Below are 19736 nucleotides of genomic sequence, written 5' to 3' on the forward strand. Positions count from 1 at the left end.
GGTGGCAGGGGTAAAATACAGGGAGCGAAAGGCTATTTACAGTTTGTACAGAAACCAGATGGCAGTTATAAGATTCGAGGGGCATGAAAGGGAAGCAGTGGTTGGGAAAGTAGTAAGACAGGGTTGTAGCCTCTCCCCGATGTTATTCAATCTGTATATTGAGCAAGCAGTAAAGGAAACAAAAGAAAAATTCGGAGTAGGTATTAAAATTCATGAAGAAGTAGTAAAATCTTTGAGGTTCGCCGATGACATTGTAATTCTGTCAGAGACAGCAAAGGACTTGGAAGAGCAGTTGAACGGAATGGACAGTGTCTTGAAAGGAGGATATACGATGAACATCAACAAAAGCAAAACGAGGATAATGGAATGTAGTCAAATTAAGTCGGGTGATGCTGAGGGAATTAGATTAGGAAATGAGACACTTAAAGTAGTAAAGGAGTTTTGCTATTTAGGGAGTAAAATAACCGATGATGGTCGAAGTAGAGAGGATATAAAATGTAGACTGGCAGTGGCAAGGAAAGCGTTTCTGAAGAAGAGGAATTTGTTAACATCGAGTATAGATTTAAGTGTTAGAAAGTCGTTTCTGAAAGTATTTGTATGGAGTGTAGCCATGTATGGAAGTGAAACATGGACGATAACTAGTTTGGACAAGAAGAGAATAGAAGCTTTCGAAATGTGGTGCTACAGAAGAATGCTGAAGATAAGGTGGGTAGATCACGTAACTAATGAGGAGGTATTGAATAGGATTGGGGAGAAGAGAAGTTTGTGGCACAACTTGACTAGAAGAAGGGATCGGTTGGTAGGACATGTTTTGAGGCATCAAGGGATCACAAATTTAGCATTGGAGGGCAGTGTGGAGGGTAAAAATCGTAGACGGAGACCAAGAGATGAATACACTAAGCAGATTCAGAAGGATGTAGGTTGCAGTAGATACTGGGAGATGAAGAAGCTTGCACAGGATAGAGTAGCATGGAGAGCTGCATCAAACCAGTCTCAGGACTGAAGACCACAACAACAACAACAACAACAACAAGGAAATAAATAACTTACCTCAAAACATGCACATGTCCAAAACACTGAGATGCATATGATAGTCGGCCGCGGTGGTCAAGCGGTTCTAGGCGCTTCAGTCCGGAACCGCGCGACTGCTACGGTCGCAGGTTCGAATCCTGCCTCGGGCATGGATGTGTGTGATGTCCTTAGGTTAGTTAGGTTTAAGTAGTTCTAAGTTCTAGGGGACTGATGACTTCAGCTGTTAAGTCCCATAGTGCTCAGAGCCATTTGAACAATTTTTTTGCATATGATAATTCTTAGGCTATTGTAGCCATGCATTGTCAAATAGATGGTTCAAGTGGCTCTAAGCACTATGGGACTTAGCATCTGAGGTCATCAGTCCCATAGACTTAGAACTACTTAAACCTAACGAACCTAAGGACATCACACACATCCATGCCTGAGGCAGGATTCGAACCTACGACCGTAGCAGTCGCGTGGTTCCGGACTGAAGCGCCTAGAAGCGCTCGACCACAGCGGCCGGCGTCAAATAGAAAAGTCAGTTTACAACACTTATTAACTATGATCGCATTGCTTCACCGAGTTTTTACAGAAATCAGATTGTAATAATACTCGCATTATTTGATATTATTAGTAACATATACACATCAGTTGGCTCTACCAAGAAAGTCATCAATGGAGTACTAGTAGTAGTAGTAGTAGTAGTAGTAGTAGTAGTAGTAGTAGTAGTAGTTTGCTACCAACAAATCTTTTAGGCTCCTGAGACAAATTTATTAGTGGTTAAACTTTTTACAGCTGCTGGCAAGTTATGGAAAATGTGTATTTTTCAATAATAGACACCTTTCGCGACTAAAATAAGTGTGTCAATCTTTGTGAAGATTACTCTTACTTCTAGTAATGACTCCATCGAATGAGCTGTTCGTCTGAAAAAAATATTTTTGTGCCAAATGTCATTTTTATATTTGGCCACAGTAGTTTATATCCCCAGTCTTTTAAAGGGGCGTCTCCATGATGTTCTTGAGTTCACAGCACAAATAATTCTTATTATACGTTTTTGGACCCGGGAAAATTTAGCTTGACTCGATAACTTACCCCCAAAAAATAAATCTCATATAGCACTATGGAATGAAAGTAAGCATGGTACACCAGCTTTTTATTTTTATATTACGTAGGTCTGAAACCATTCCCTTTGCAAATAGAGGTTTGTTTGGACACGCCTGCAGTTCTGTGACATGCTCCTCGCGGTTGAACTTATTGTCAAGCTGTAATCAACACTGTCAACTACTTCTGTTTGTCGTTATATTTGAGGCATATATTAGTGGGAAACCTCGTACAAGTCCTGAACTCCATGTAGTGTGTTTTAAGTTTATTGACTTATTAATGTCCACGAAAATTTCGTTAACCGATCTTTTTATGACTATGCTTGATTTGCTATTTATTGCAATGTTTGTTTTATCTGCAAATAAAAGATAGTACCTTGTGAGACACCACATGCAATTAGTTCCTTGTTGGGTGATGTCTCTTTATTAATGACGAAACGAGCGATTGAGCAATTGTTGGTCGTTACGTTTAATTAATTTGAACTATGTGTCAGTAATAACTAGGAAAGCGGATCAGCAGTTCCTAAAAATTTTGAAAAAGTTTAGAGAATACTTAAATGGTGAAGCAGACAAAGTAATACTAAATTAGATCAGGTTAATGCTACAAGAGAGGACGCAAATTCTGAGAAAGGCAGCAGTCCAACCAAGACTGACTTGGAGGAAGGTATTACCGAGTCCAGACAGAAAAAAAAGAGTCAAATAACAAGATAGCTGAAGTACGTCGAAAGGCGGATGATTTATAAAAATAATTACATTCTGAGACAGAAAAACAGTGTAAGTATCTGGAAATGAGCTACGTGAACAGATATTGTAGAAACAATGATGTTCGACAACTAACGTCTGACCTATCGGTAATTTCAGCTAACTCAAATGGTTCAAATGGCTCTGAGCACTATGGGACTTAACATCTGAAGTCATCAGTCCCCTAGAACTTAGAACTAATTAAACCTAATCTAAGGACATCACACACATCCATGCCCGAGGCAGGATTCGAACCTGCGACCGTAGCAGTCGCGTGGTTCCGGACTGAAGCGCCTAGAACTGCTTGACCACCGCGGCCGGCGGGTCAGCTAACTTTAAACAGTTTAACAAATGATTGTGCAAGAATTTACAGAAGCATCTGTTAAACACACAAACATTTAAATGTCTTAGAGTAATAGAAAAAAGGTGTTGGGAAATTCCTTGCTGTGGTTGGTACAGAAAATAATCGGTTTACCAGTGGATACACAGCATTCCTTAAGAGGCTCATAAAAAAATCAAGGAATAATTAAGGAAATTATGGAATGAATTGATGATAACCAGGAGCGATGTTGATAAGAGTAGACAGAATAATGTATAGGTATTCCACAGGAGATCTTAAAAGAATTTTATTAGTTTCCCATAATAATACAACCCAACAATTCCCCAAACTTAAATCGGATGGACTGACACATCCCACGTATTTTTTAAGAGCATTAATGAAATCTTCACCTAAACGTTGGAAGAATAGGATAAACGTTGCTTCTGTTTGGAATTATCTAGAATGTGATGATTGTGAGTGGGGAATAGTCCTCTAGGGCGAATACAATTCTTGGGATCACTGCAGAGAAGTTAAGGAAATAGCACTGGACTCAATGTGTACAGAAAAAGTTGACAGAGTTATTGGACCCTCGTTACTATAGTACAATCATAGCTGATGTGGTTGTAAGAAATATACTGAGTAGCTCAAAAATGGTTCAAACGGCTCTCACAAGGGAACCTCCCCATCGCACCCCCCTCAGGTTTAGTTATAAGTCGGCACAGTGGATAGGCCTTGAAAAACTGAACACAGATCAATCGAGAAAACAGGAAGAAGTTGTGTGGAACTATGAAAAAAATAAGCAAAATATACAAACTGAGTAGTCCATGCACAACATAAGCAACATCAAGGATAGTTTGAGCTTAGGAGCGCCTTGGTCCCGTGGTTAGCATGAGCAGTTGCGGAACGAGAGGTTTTTGGTTCAAATCTTCCCTCGAGTGAAAAGTTTAATTTTTTTATTTTCAGACAATTATCACAGTTCAGGCACTCACACATAATCAACTTCGCTCTCCGAAATTCCAGGGCATGTTCAGATTTGCTTGGACATATGCAGGATTTGACGGTCTACACACGGCCGGCCGGTGTGGCCGTGCGGTTAAAAGCGCTTCAGTCTGGAACCGCGTGACCGCTACGGTCGCAGGTTCGAATCCTGCTTCGGGCATGGATGTGAGTGATGTCCTTAGGTTAGTTAGGTTTTAGTAGTTGTAAGTTCTAGGGGACTGATGACCTCAGATGTTAAGTTCCATAGTGCTCAGAGCCATTTGAACCATTTGAACGGTCTCCACACGGAAAAATTTGAAAACGTTAAAAACACATGTTTTGACAGAGCACAGGGAAAACTGTGAGACTGTGAAACTGTTGCATTCATTTGTTGCAGTTTATGTGACAAACTCTTATGTTTTCATCACTTGTTTGGGAGTGATTATCTCATCCACAAGAAAACCTAAATCGGGCAAGGTAGAAGAATCTTTTTATCCATTCGCTAAGTGCACAAGTTAGGTGCCGTCACCAGTGTCGTATAGAATATATCAGACGTGTTTTCCTGTGGAGCAATCGGTTGAACTATGACCTAGAGATAAAATTTTTTCGGTTCCCATTGGAGAGGCACTTCCTTTCGTCTACTAATCGCACGGTTTTGCGGTGCGGTCGCAAAACACAGACACTAAACTTATTACAGTGAACAGAGACGTCAATGAACGAACGGACAGATCATAATAAAGAAAGTAAAGTTTTCACTCGAGGGAAGACCAAGGACCTCTCGTTCCGCAGCTGCTCACTAAGCACGGGACCACGGCGCTCCTGAGCTCACACTATCCTTAATGTTGCCTATCTTGCGCATGGACTACTCAGTTTGTATATTTTGCTTATTTTTTTCACAGTTCCACACAACTTCTTCCTGTTTTCTCGATTGATCAGTGTTCAGGTTTTCAAGGCCTATCCACTGTGCCAACTTATAACTAAATCTGAGGGGGGTGCGATGGGATGGGAAGGTTCCCTTGTCAGCACTATGGGACTTAACACCTGAGGTCATCAGTCCCCTAGACTTAGAACTCCTTAAACCTAACTAACCTAAGGACATCACACATATCCATGCCCGAGGCAGGATTCGAACCTGCGACCGTAGCAGCAGCGCGGTTCCGGACTGAATACTGCGTATCACTTTACAAATTGTAAGTACACTCTAAGACAAAAGAAAGATACACCACGAAGGAATTATCCGAATGGGACGGAAATCGGTAAATGCGACTTGCATGTACCGACAAACAAATGATTAGAATTTTAGAAAACATTGGGCTATTTAATCAAGAGAAAGAGCTTCAAAAATTGACCAAGTCAGCAACGCGTTGGTCCACATCTCGCCCCCTCATGCAAGCAGTTATTCGGCTTGGCACTGTCTGAGTTGTTGGATGTTCTCCTGAGGGTCATCGTGCCAAATTCTGTCCAATCGGCGCGTTAGATCTCAATCTGAGAGAGATTTAGCGACCTTGCTGACCAAGGCGTGGTTTGTCAAGCACGGAGACAAGCAGTAGAAACTCTCACTGTGTGCAAGCGGCCAGTATCTGGCTGAAATGTAAACGCAGGCTGGCTTGTCTTGAAGGGCAACAAAACGGAGAGTAGAATATCGTCGCCGTGCCGCTGTGCTGTAAGGGTGCCACGAATGATAACCAAAGGCGTCCTGCCATGAACTTAAATGGCACTGCAGACCGCTACATCTTGTCGTCGGTCCGTATGGCATGTCATAGATTGGTATACCATCACTGTTGAAGGTCTCTCCGACCACGTCTCCTCTGGTCATTGGGGCTCAGTTGTAAGTGGGACTCATAACTGAAGACAGTTTTACTCCAGTCAATGAGTTTCCAGACCGAAGACGTGTCTGTTGTTCGTTCAACATCCTGTTGGAAATATTTTAATTGGAGGTGTCTTCGGCAACGTGCCAGTGGCACCCAGTGTTCGCAGGTGGTCGCCCATCCAAATAATAAATGAACCTGATGTTGCTTATTTGGACGATAAATGCTATATCCAACTTAGAAAGGCCATTGGTTACTGATAATGGTTCAAAAGGCTCTGACTTAACATCTATGGTCATCAGTCCCCTAGAACTTAGAACTCCTTAAACCTAACTAACCTAAGGACAGCACACAACACCCAGTCATCACGAGGCAGAGAAAATCCCTGACCCCGCCGGGAATCGAACCCGGGAACCCGGGCGCGGGAAGCGAGAACGCTATCGCACGACCACGAGGTGCGGACTACTGATAATGGTTTGCAAATTTACTAGTCATATTTTAAGGACGTATCACAGTCTCAAGATAACAATCAAACCCAGAGGAATGTACCGGGAAATTAATAGGCCATCTCTGAAGTGTGATACAATTTAGGCAAAGCTGATAGCTCAATTTCGAATAACATTATACTAGTTGTCACATGCAAGTAGTGGATTAGCTCCTATAGAAAGAATACATAGAATATTCATGGGCAAATCACTTTACAGTACTTCAATAGCCAAATGAAAAAACGAACAGCAGATTGACATGCATGAACAGTTAAGTCAAACTTTACAGGGAAATGCATGCGAGAGGGCGCAAAGACAACATTTTGAGAGTGTGAATCTTGATTTCAAAATAATGTCAACTCACTAACACCATATAACTTATCCGAGTTCTAAATCGCGAAAAGAAATCCATACATTTTTTCACGAGTATGAAGGCCCACATAAAGTAATAGGCTTACCACTTCCTAAAGCAATTTTTTAGTTCACCCTGAACCTGGAAGAGCAAGGTCATTAGGTAACATCGACTCAATCAATAGGTTTATACCTCCTTTAGAGACATACTATGAATATATAAAGACTGGATGCAGCCTCGTGCCATTGTGGGCGTGTAACGCGGTAAGCAAAGAATGTAACCGGGGCAGAGACGAATGGAGAATTACTGTAGCGACAATACGGGAAATGTATTGACACAAGCAAGTTTTACACAGGGCAGATTGCTATGGCCTGGCGCCTGGGAAGGAGCCTCTCGGAAACGGTGAAGTCGGTCGTCTGTTCGCGTACCGCTGTCGTCAACACCTGTGGATACAGGTTGAAGGACAGTGAAACCAAGAGTAGGCGACAAGATGTTTGACGTCCACACGTTACAGAACATGGAAGTCGGAGGCTTGCCCGCTCTGTAGTGCAGGACGTGCGATGATCTGTGGCACGCCTGACGACAGAGTGCAACGCTGTTGCAGGCACAAGTGTTTGGGATCACGCTGTAAAGCGCAAACTGTTGAGCATTGAGCTACACAGCAGACGATCACTATATGTTCCTATGTTGACCAAAAATCATTGCCAATTATGATTGCACCGGACACAAAATCGTAAAGACAGAACAGCGAATCGATGGAAACTTATCACCGCGCGGCCGCTACGGTCGCAGGTTCGAATCCTGCCTCGGGCATGGATGTGTGTGATGTCCTTAGGTTGGTTAGGTTTAAGTAGTTCTAAGTTATAGGGGACTGATGACCTAAGATGTTGAGTCCCATAGTGCTCAGAGCCATTTGAACCATTTTTGAAACTTATCACCTTGTCAGGTTAATCACGTATCTTTTTATACCAGGTGGATGGTCATGACCCGACACCGTCATCCAGACGAACGGCTGGTAGAAACACGGACAGCGTACGGACACAGGCCGGAGTGAGCCGTGATATCCTATGAGGAACATTCACCTGCGCTTCCATGGGAACTGTGGAAGTAATCTAAGGGCACTATGACCGCTGTGGACTACGTGAAAAATACTGCGAAGCAGCTGCATCCCTTCTTGCTTGATGTCGTCCCTGACAGCTATGGTATCTTCCAGCAGGATAACTGTCCATGACACAACGCCACATCGTCTTACAGTCGTTTGAGGACCGTAACAATGACATCACGTTGAGGCCTTGGCCACCAAACTTGCCACGTCTCAACCCGCTAGGACAAATCGGAGACTCGCCTGGAACTCACTGACCTAAAATTTACGGAATTGTTTTTTGTTATGGTTTTAGGGCGCAAAACTGCTACGGTCATTAGCGCCGGTCTGTGGCTTAGGAAAAGGTAAAAAACCAAATTGGAAATCAGCAGCAGTGGGAGCGAAACTCAAAGTGGGGAAACTAAAAACCAGAATAAAAGCTTTTGTCCCCAAAAAGAGCTTCAAATGACTGACGCCATCTCACTGACACTAATAAACTCGAGAACGCTATCGGATGAGCGCGTGTCATGTGCTAAAACGGAAGATATATCAGGCGACAGCTGTAGACGGGCGCACTAGTAAAAGGTGTCTCACCGTCCACAGTTGAGAGCAATGGGGACAAAGCGGGGGAGGATCGCGACTTAAAAGATGTCGATGGCTAAAAAGACAGTGCCCTATCCGGAGTCTAGTTAAAATTACCTCCTCCCGACGACGAGTTCGGGAGGAAGAGGTCCAAGCACAAGGAAGAGCTTTTTCGTCCCGCAATTTATTATTGGGAAGTGTCGACCAATGTGCGTGCCATAAAAGAGCAACACGACGACATAAAAGACTCTGTAGATCGGCGAAGTGAACCATGCGAACAGTAGGCTGAAGAAGAGAGACTGCAGCCTTGGGCGCTATATCGGCCGCCCCGATACCAACGTGTCCTGGGATTCAGAGGAACGCCACAGAGACGCCCCCCCCCCCCCCCCCAAGTGAATTTACGGAAATTGCGTAACCTGTGCGTGGACACCGAGTGCTACATACCACCCCCTCCCCCCCCCCCCCCCACACACACACACACACACACGTGTGGTTTGGCAGGCTATGGCCGATCCTGATCTAGTGGATAACGTAGGACGCTCCGTGAGGCTATTCACGGTGGTTACTGCTGTGTATGGGAGACTGGCAACACAAAAAAATTATAGAGGAATACAATTAGCCTTGTAAACGATCAACGCTTGGTGCATGGATTGGCAGTTGACTTCCAATGTAAATAAATGTAAAGTAATGCACATAAATAGGGGGAAATACTAATTACTGTGTGGTTACGACATTGAAAGAAAATCATTTGAAACGTTATCAGCTGTAAAGTTTCTAGCTGCGTGTATCAAGAGTGACCGTAAGTGAAAGGACCGAATAATGTTATTTGTAGAAAAACAGATGACAGGCTGAGATTAACTGGAAGAATCCTAAAGTAATATAATTCAGCCATGAGTGAACTGACTTACAAGATCGCCGTTCGACCAGTTATTGAATGTTGCTCGCCAGATCTTATCAGGCAGGAAGTAGAGATGGTGGTTATCCATATACAGGGTGGTTATAATCATTAATGTTTTGCTACTTGAGCCAGAGTAGACAGAAAATTATTTACCGTCTGGGTGCCAAACTATACAGGAATGATATTCAGACTGCGCGCTACAGGATTTGCAGTCTTAGTAGTGTTAGTGTCATACCTGACGCTAGGAACCGGTACTGGCACGGCAACGTAGGTTGAAACATGAATCAGCGTTGAAACAAGCATCAGTGTGCATTACAGCTGTAGACAGTCAACATGGGTTTGGACAAGGCGCGCAGGGCTTTCCTCGTAAAGCTGTTTTATCAAATGGTTCAGATGGCTCTAAGCACTATGGGACTTAACATCTGAGGTCATCAGTCCCCTAGAACTTAGAACTACTTAATCCTAACTAACCTAGGGACATCACACACATCCATGCCCGAGGCAGGATTCGAACCTGCGACCGTAGCAGCCGCATTGTTCCGGACTGAAAAGCCTAGAAGCGCTCGGACACAGCGGCCGGCTGTTTTATCAAAACAACAGCAATAGTGCTGCTGCTCCTCGTGAGTAGCGACGCATTAAACTTAAAGGAATATGGAGAGGTCCTCTTCACGAATTGTGGTTGGAGAACATGTTTCGGAAATTCGAATTACGAGTAACTGGCGATTTGGGAATTGCTCCAGGGAGAAGCTGATGGCCAGTTGCATCACAAATTGTTGAAGTTTCCGTTGCCATGGTTGAGATCTTCAAACAGTACTCGAGCTGTGTCATGACAGCAGAATATTAGATGTTGTATCGTTCGAAAAGTGCTGCGAACATTTGTGAAATGGTATCTCTAGTGCGATTCCACGCTGTCGCGGATACAGTTGGTCGTCACATTGAGCAACGTTCGTAACTTGTAACGTAAACATGTTACACAATTAACAAATGTTACCCTCTCATATGGAAATTTAAATGTGTTTCCCTTCACTGGTTTATTCGTTGTCTCTCTTCTGTATGGCCTTACGTGTTTCCACAAAGTTTGATCGTACTATGATCACTGTTTTTTCATAGGGGCCCACAATTTTAACTATAACCAGTCTGTAGACACAGCTCGATTAACCATTTGTTCGTTTAGTAAGAGCGAGACGTTAAGGAGATATCAGGAAACTCAAGTGGCCGACACCGCAAAAGAGGCGTTCTGCATCACAGAGAGAATTACCGTTAAAAATTCGAGAGCCTACGTTTCAAGAAGAGTAAATTAAAATATTACTTGTACATATATCTCGCGGAGTAAGCGTAATGGAAGAATCAGAGAAATTTCAGCTCATACGTGGGCTTAGTGACTGTCGTTCAGGCGCACCATTCGCGAACGAAACAGGAAATGTGAGGAGTGACAGAAGTACCCTCAGACACACACTGTAAGAGGGTTTGAGGAGCGTAGATGTGGATGGAAGAAATCTCTCTTCTTTCAGAAAGCTATTGTAATTGCAGAATTTTGAATTTTAGTGTTTGGTGAAGTGTGTGAAAACTTGCGTTCTCTTACGATCTGGGCGCAACTTGTTATTCTCACTCGGCTTATCCTCCGCCAGCTGTACAACCTTTTAGGCGGTAGCGCTTGCTTTCGCGTCACACATCTGCTTTGCGCAACAATTGCGTCACGCATACGTCTGCGGCTTCTGGGAAGCGAGGTTTCCGGAAACACTGCAATATTGCCATTATAAGACGAACAAATTAATAATTGAAATGAATTTCCTCCGAGAGTCCGTGATTACTGTGTGATGATGCTGGCAGTAGCCGAAACGTCGTAATAAAGAAATTTTCATAAGCGATCTAGAAGTTTTTATTTACAGAATTAACACAAACAGTCACCATGATTTACAAGCTCTCTTTAATAGTGTTAATGATTGTCACTACACTGTTCGTTACCTACATAATACAGATGAAACTTGACAGGAATCCCACTTTCGTTGAGATTACCACCCGGAGATTACCCATAAGCAGTACAGCGTGCCGAACGGCGTTTATGAACTCCAAACCAGTCCGTTTAGGGTACAATAACGGATGTTTGTGTTTGTTTCATCTATGTCTAGGTCACAAGTGGTCGAGAACGTAATAGAAACCATCAGCTTTGAGCATCACCTAGTACAGCGACAATCATGTCATACAATCACGCATGTTTCAAATATCAAATTAGAGGGACCCGTTTTCTGGGGAAAACGAGGGAGATTATCTTGTAATTAACACTTTCTACAACAATAAAGACTTAAAAACATCAGACCACAGTTGGAAAATATAGGATAGAATCCAAACGTGAACAGCCATTCGAAGCCGGTGGGAGCGCTATTTTTGTACGAACAACTTTCTGAGCAGCTGAGAGACATACAGCTATGCGGCTTTTGGAAACATGTCATTCTTGACAAACTGTTACAGTTTTATGATAGTTGGAATGGTTATGAGTGTTGAGTGTTCTCTAGCTTTATTGTTACTGGACATTTTTGTAAATAAACAGCATCGTTAAAAGTGCTTGGTTACTATTTTCTTTTCTGCCAGAATGAACTTTTATTTTGTACACAGCCACTGTTCCAAAATGTCAGATTTCGACAAAATAGGAACACAGAAGTTTTTATCGAGAAAGTAAATGTAGCTACGAAATGATGGTTCTTTCGCGATATACAACATGAAGTGCTCATAGCTCTTAAGGTACGCATTTTAGAACACATTTTTACGAGAGCATTTTTCTTCGAATGATTGTTTCTCTCATATCCCTGAATGCTGACCATTCTTTCTGAGACAACGTGTACATCCATACATATTATAAAAATGCATGTATGTATGTTCCAAAACTACTCCTAAACTACATCTATTTGAACAAATATCACTTACTGTCCGGAAACAAGCGCTGTGAGGGTAGGAACCCACTACCTCTCCAAGGGGTGGAGGTGAAACAGAAGTGTAGCCCGCGATGGGCAAATACCCAGACTTTATTCATCCCGTATTTGAGAATGAGAGCACAGTCACCCGCAATAAACTTTACACATAATTTTAAACCTTTACGAACCTACCACTCGCTGACACTTCGCACAAAATACTGAATGGAAAAATGATTATCGCTTATTACATTTTCGCTGTTCATGCAGTAAAACAGTCGCGTAAGGCATGACTTTTTAATTTACTGCTGACTCTGCTCTCAACATATTTTGCAGGCAGTATCCACGTATTCCGCTGAATGTACCTGCAAAATTATATCAATGTACGATACATAGTTCAGGAGGTAGGACGTCATAAACATTTAGCTGCAGGAAAACGAACCTCGAGGGCGAAATTCGCTAGTGATACAGGTGAAATGTGTGTACGAATATCAGTGAAATATGCTAAATATATGTGACAAGTGCGTACACGGGTGAAGCCGCGGGTAGAGAGCTGCTCCTCAAACCCTGGATCGATTTCAACCACTGTGTCCGCCGCTCGTGGTCTCGCGGTAGCGTTCTCGCTTCCCGAGCACGGGGTCCCGGGTTCGATTCCCGGCGGGGTCAGGGATTTTCACCTGCCTCGAGATGACTGGGTGTTTGTGTTGTCCTCATCATTTCATCATCATCCACGAAAGTGGCGAAATTGGACTGAGCAAAGATTGGATAATTGTACGGGCGCTGATAACCACGCAGTTGAGCGCCCCACAAACCAAACATCATCATCATCGATTTCAACCACGTTTGGTCCCTAAGTTACTTACTATTTGGAAAGAAATGCTGTGGAGATAAGAACCATCAACCTATCATAGTGGTGGGAGTGATGGCAGAGAAGTATGAGGGAGGAGGAGATGGAGATACATACAGGGGAGTTGGGGATATGGACACAGAGAGGGTGGGGGTTGGACTGGGGAAGGTGGTCAGACAGTGGGAGAGCTAGAGCAAAGGGAGAGAGAGACTAAAACACTGAAGAGGCAAAGAAACTGGTACACCTGCCTAATATCGTGTAGGGGCCCGGCTAGCACGCAGAAGTGTCGCATAACGACATGGCATGGACTCGACTAATGTCTGAAGTAGTGCTGGAGGGAATTGATTCCATGGATCCTGCAGGGTTGTCCATAAATCTGTGAGAGTACGAGGAGTGGAGATCTCGTCTGAACAGCATGTTGCAAGGCATCCTAGATATGCTCAGTAATGTTCATGTCTGGGGAATTTGGTGGCCAGCGGAAGTGTTTAATCTCAGAAGAGTGTTTCTGGAGCCACTCTTTATCAATTCTGGGTGTGTGGGGTGTCACATTGTCTTGCTGGAATTGCCCAGGTCCGTCGGAATGCACAATGGACATCAATGGATGCAGGTTATCAGACAGGATGCTTACGTACGTGCCATCTGTCAGAGTCATATCTAGACGTATCAGGGGTCCCATATCACTCCATCTACACACGCCACACACCATTACAGAGCCTCCACCAACTTGAACAGTCCCTTGCTGACAAACAGGGTCCATGGATTCATGAGATTGTCTCCATACACGTACACGTCCATCCACTCTAAACAATTTGAAACGAGACTCGCCCAACAAGGCAACATGTTTCCAGTCATCAACAGTACCATGTCGGTGTTGACGGGCCCAGGTGAGGCGTAATGAAGCGTAAAGCTTTGGGTTGTGCAGTCATCAAGGGTACACGATGATGTTTTGTTGAATGGTTCGCACGCAGACACTTGTTGATGGCCCAGCATTAAAATCTGCAGCAATTTGCGGAAGGGTTGGACTTCTGTCACGTTGAACTATTCAGTTGTCGTTGGTCCCGTTCTTGCAGGATCTCTTTCCGGTCGCAGTGGTGTCGGAGATTTGATGTTTTACCAGATTCCTCATATTCACGGTACACTCGTGAATCGGTTGTACGGGAAAATCCCCACTTCATTGCTACCTCGGAGATGCTGTGTCCCATGGATCGTGCGCCGATTATAACACCACGTTCGAACTCACTTAAATCTTGATATCCTGCCATTGTAGCAGTAGTTACCGATCTAACAACTGCGCCAGACACTTGTTGTGTTATGTAGGCGTTTCCGACCGCAGCGCCGTATTCTGCCTGTTTGCATATCTCTGTATTTGAATACGCATGCCTATACCAGTTTCTTTGGCGCTTCTGTGTAGAAGAATAAACACATACCTGGACAACAGCAGATATTCAACTAGAAAAGAGTAAGCATTGTCATGACATTCAGTACCTCAATGTCACCTACCAAGCTAACCTAGACCTCAGTCCACTCTATATGTCTGCAAGCATAGTCTCCATTAAAAAAAATAATCATCACATATGGTATTTTTGTAACTAACCATTCTAGTTCTAGTTCAAAGAGAATGAAGAAACATCACCAACTTCATGTTTCTGGAGTAGACATCAGAAATGAGCTGCGCATACTCGCTTTTAACTCGCCAGCGAGTCCTGTAACGACGTCTCCAAACTCGCCATCTCCGTATGCCACAGCCCAGGCGTCACCTGAGTCTGTTGTCTGATACAAATGGACTCAACTCTCTCTCAGAAAGGAGAGCGAGTACACGAGTCCGCGAGTATAACCGCGGACTCGCGGCATTCCCGCTACATACAAACAGTTTTGAAAGAAATTTCCACAATGAAACTGTAAATTACTCTTCGTTTGCTTCACAAAGTCATGATTTTGGCTTTATGGCCATTCTCAAGTGCAAATAGAAATGTCACAAGAGGCGCGACCTTCCTAAATGACAGAAGCAACCATTGGGCAAGGCGAATATTATACACCAATATAACAAATGATTAGTTAGCAGTTAATATTGTTGTGTTTGTACCTACATTTATATAAATAAAACGTTTTCGAACACTGTTGTAAATTTATTTCAATATTTAATGTCTATTCAGAGGCTGCCTGACAATTACGTTGACAAACACACTTTCGAGACGTTACCAGGTCTGTAACAACTGTCAGGAAACTGGACATGAGGATAAAGTGCAATCTCTAAATGGTAATTAATTATTAAAATAAATTACTGAAATGAATGATAAGCTATACAATTCGCTACTAGCCCATAAACGCAAGTTGTCATGCCCAAATGAATACCGAAACAGTGCGCCTTTTTGTCGCAGGGATTAACTGTGACGTTTCTCTGAGCCCAGATTTCGATTGACATAGCTCATATGTTTTCCAAGGTGGAGATGGAATAAACAAGAGTACAATCATTTTGATCCCACTGGACGAAATTTGTATGGTTTTCCTATGAAGAGCGGACTATATCCTTACATTTGCAATTGTGTAATTTGAGTAAGTTACTTTTCGTCTTACACCATCCACAATCTCACAAAACACAACTTTGTTAAAGACCATCTGATCCCGACAACCGGTCGTTTCGTCTTGTCAGTGCTACATTACAGCAGCAAGATCGTGTACTCTTATTTCGTTGTAATAATATGTCACGACTAGCCTTCCGGTCCTTCGTGCTTCAGTAAGAGGGAACGAGTCGACGAGTACGAAGCGATCGCAGCACTGAAGTTCTCAGCCGCGTCATACTCGCGGAATTACACCAGGAAAAAAGCCAGTTAGCTCTGATTAACAGTGGCGCCTTCGTTTGAGAGATATGCAACCTGCAACATTAGACTCGTATTTGCTCCGTATCTGATCTCTGTTAGGCAGATGCTAAGATTAAATAAACGTCTATGTTTCTACCATGTGAGCCAATATTTTGATGTTGATCATTTTGTTCAGCACTATATATTTCAGGGCGCCCTCAACATTCACTTCCTTTTACATACAATTTTATTTACATCTTAGCTATTTTTGCAACTATGTGCCACTTTTGGTGTAGGACAACGTCTCTCTGAAGACAAATAGTACTGAAAAACTTACATGAGAAAATAAATGACCCGATGAGGCACATTTCGGGATGATTCCTTTAAATGGGCACGTCCGATTTCCTTCACAATCTTCCCCCAACTCGAGTTTGAGTCCGATTTCTAATGATCCCACCGTCGACGAGACGCTAAACACTAATATTCCTTCCTTCCTAAATGTGAAGTGCTACACTCTTAACGGTTCATTAGAGAAAGACAGAAATATATGTTAGTATGTAGCATTTGAACAACAGCAACGATATTAATGGCGTAGGACAACAAATCAAAGGTGTCTTATGAACTGTGAATAGTAGTCAGTTACAAGGTGTCTAGAAATTCCTCTCCAGGCTAATCACCATGTCACCCGGCAATGGATTTTGGAACAAAATTACCCACTTCAGAATGTCATCGATTCATCCTTTGCGAATAAACCTCTGATAAAGTGTGTGGTGTGACAACACTACAGAATGGAGAGCGAGGTTTAAATTTGTGTCAACTCACGGACGCTGTTAATAACGTTATGTAGTAGCCAAGTGTTAAAGATAAGTTACATCTTCGTAATGTTTCGAATTCTAATCTCATAGGTGCATCTCTGAATGTTTTCTATCATTTTTTTATCGTTTCATATGTTTTACTTTTCTCATCGACCTTTTATTTACTATTCATCGCTCTTTGTTCAAGACGCAATGTATGGTCCAGTACGAGAGGTCAATGCAGCACATTGCAAAGAAAATTGAGGTTCAATTTCCTTTCGACGACGAGAAAAGAAAATCGCCGGCATAGTTTTCCTGGCTTTTCGTTTAAGCGTTTTAAGGGCGCCTATGGACTGTATGGTTTGTTGGAGTGTCAACGTCGGGCAGATAATTAACGAGTGAGGTGGAGCAGCGGTAAGATACTCGACTCTTATTCGGGATTTCCTTCATTTCTCTTAATTGCTGGAGGTGGATACCTTGACGTGAGCGGACAAAGCATTGAAAAAGAAAATATTTTTGTGAGGTGAGCAGTTATCGTAAAGAAAGACTGACAGCCACTTTAAGATACTTATGTGGATGTCCTAGTCGGATATGAAGTACTTCTCAACGATATTACCACAGCTGATATAACTTAAGTTACATGCGAGGTTGTCAGATTTTGTAAAATAAAAAGGGCGTGAACACTCGTTATTTGTTTATAACATTTTAAAACTAAAATACACACATATACATATATACACTATGTGATCAAAAGTATCCGGACACCTGGCTGAAAATGACTTACTAGTTCGTGGCGCCCTCCATCGGTAATGCTAGAATTCAGTATGGTGTTGGCCCACCCTTAGCCTTGATGGCAGCTTCTACTCTCTCAGATATACATTCAATCAGGTGCTGGAAGGTTTCTTGGGGAATGGCAGCCCATTTCTCACTGAGTGCTGCATTGAAGAGAGGTATGGATGTCGGTCGGTGAGGCCTGGCACGAAGTCGGCGTTCCAAAACATCCAAAGGTGTTCTATAGGATTCAGGTCAGGACTATATGCAGGTCAGTCCATTACAGGGATGTTATTGTCGTGTAACCACTCCGCCACAGGCCGTGCATTATGAAAAGACTCTCGATCGTGTTGAAAGATGCAATCGCCATCCCCGAATTGCTCTTGAACAGTGGGAAGCAAGAAGGTGCTTAAAACATCAATGCAGGGCTGTGCTGTGATAGTGCCACGCAAAACAACAAGGGGTGCAAGTCCCCTCCATGAAAAACACGACCACACCATAACACCATCGCCTCCGAATTTTACTGTTGGCACTACACACGCTGGTAGATGACGTTCACAAGGCATTCGCCATACCCACACCCTGCCATCGGATTGCCACATTGGGTACCATGATTCGTCACTCCACACAACGTTTTTCCACTGTTCGATCATCAAATGTTTACGCTCCTTACACCAAGCAAGGCGTCGTTTGGCACATACCGGCGTGATGTGTGGCTTATGAGCAGCCACTGGACCATGAAATCCAAGTTTTCTCACCTACTGCCTACCTGTCATAGTACTTGCAGTGGATCCTGATGCAGGTTGGAAGTCCTGTGTGACAGTCTGGATAGATGTCTGCGTATTACACATTACGACCGTCTTCAACTGTATGTGATCTCTGTCAATCAACGGACGAGGTCGGCTTGTACGCTTTTGTCCTGTACGTATCTCTTCACGTTTCCACTTCACTATCACATCGGAAACAGTGGACCTAAGGATGTTTAGGAGTGGAAATCTCGCGTACAGAGATATGACACAAGTGACACCCAGTCACCTAACCACTTTCGAAGTTCAAAAATGGTTCAAATGGCTCTGAGCACTATGGGACTTAACACGTGAGGTCATCAGTCCCCTAGAACTTAGAACTACTTAAACCTAACTAACCTAAGGACATCACACACATCCATGCCCGAGGCAGGATACGAACCTGCGACCGTAGCGGTCGCGCGATTCCAGACTGTAGCGCCTAGAACCGCTCGGCCACTCCGGCCGGCTTACCCGTGTTAAAATGGACCGTTTACCAATTGCTGAAAAGGTCGATATCATGTTGATGTATGGCTGTTGTGATCAAAATGCCCAACAGGCGTGTGCTATGTACGCTGCTCCGTATCCTGGACATCATCATCCAAGTGTCCGGAGCGTTCGCCGGATAGTTGCGTTATTTAAGAAAACAGGAAGTGTTCAGCCACATGTGAAACGTCAAATACGACCTGAAACAAATGATGATGCCCAAGTAGGTGTTTTAGCTGCTGTCGCGGCTAATCAGCAGACAAACTGTGCGAGAATTTGGAATCTCAAAAACGTCGGTGTTGAGAATGCTACATCAACATCGATTGCACCCGTACCATATTTCTATGCACTAGGAATTGCATGGCGACGACTTTGAACGTCGTGACCAGTTCTGCCACTGGGCACAAGAGAAATTAAGGGACGATGACAGATTTTTTGCACGCGTTCTATTTCGCAACAAAGTGTCATTCACGAACAGTGGTAACGTAAACCGGCGTAATATGCACTATTGGGCAACGGACAATCCACGATGGCTGCGACAAGTGGAACATCAGCGACCTTGACGGGTTGATGTATGGTGCGGCATTGTGGGAGGAAGGATAATTGGCCCCCATTTTATCTAAGGCAATCTAAATGGTGCAGTGTATGCTGATTTCCTACGTAATGTTCTACCGATGTTACTACAAGATGTTTCACCGCATGACAGAATGGCGATGTACTTCCCACATGATGGATGTCCGGCACATAGCTCGCGTGCGGTTGAAGCGGTATTCAATAGCATATTTTATGACAGGTGGATTAGTCGTCTAAGCACCATACCATGGCCCGCACGTTCACCGGATCTGACGTCCCCGGATTTATTTCTGTGGAGAACGTTGAAGGATATTTGCTATCGTGATCCACCGACAACGCCTGACAACATGCGTCAGCGCATTGTCAATGCATGTGCGAACATTACGGAAGGCGAACTACTCGCTGTTGAGATGAATGT

Source organism: Schistocerca cancellata, chromosome 4 (genome assembly GCF_023864275.1).
Source record: "Schistocerca cancellata isolate TAMUIC-IGC-003103 chromosome 4, iqSchCanc2.1, whole genome shotgun sequence".
Classification (NCBI taxonomy): domain Eukaryota; kingdom Metazoa; phylum Arthropoda; class Insecta; order Orthoptera; family Acrididae; genus Schistocerca; species Schistocerca cancellata.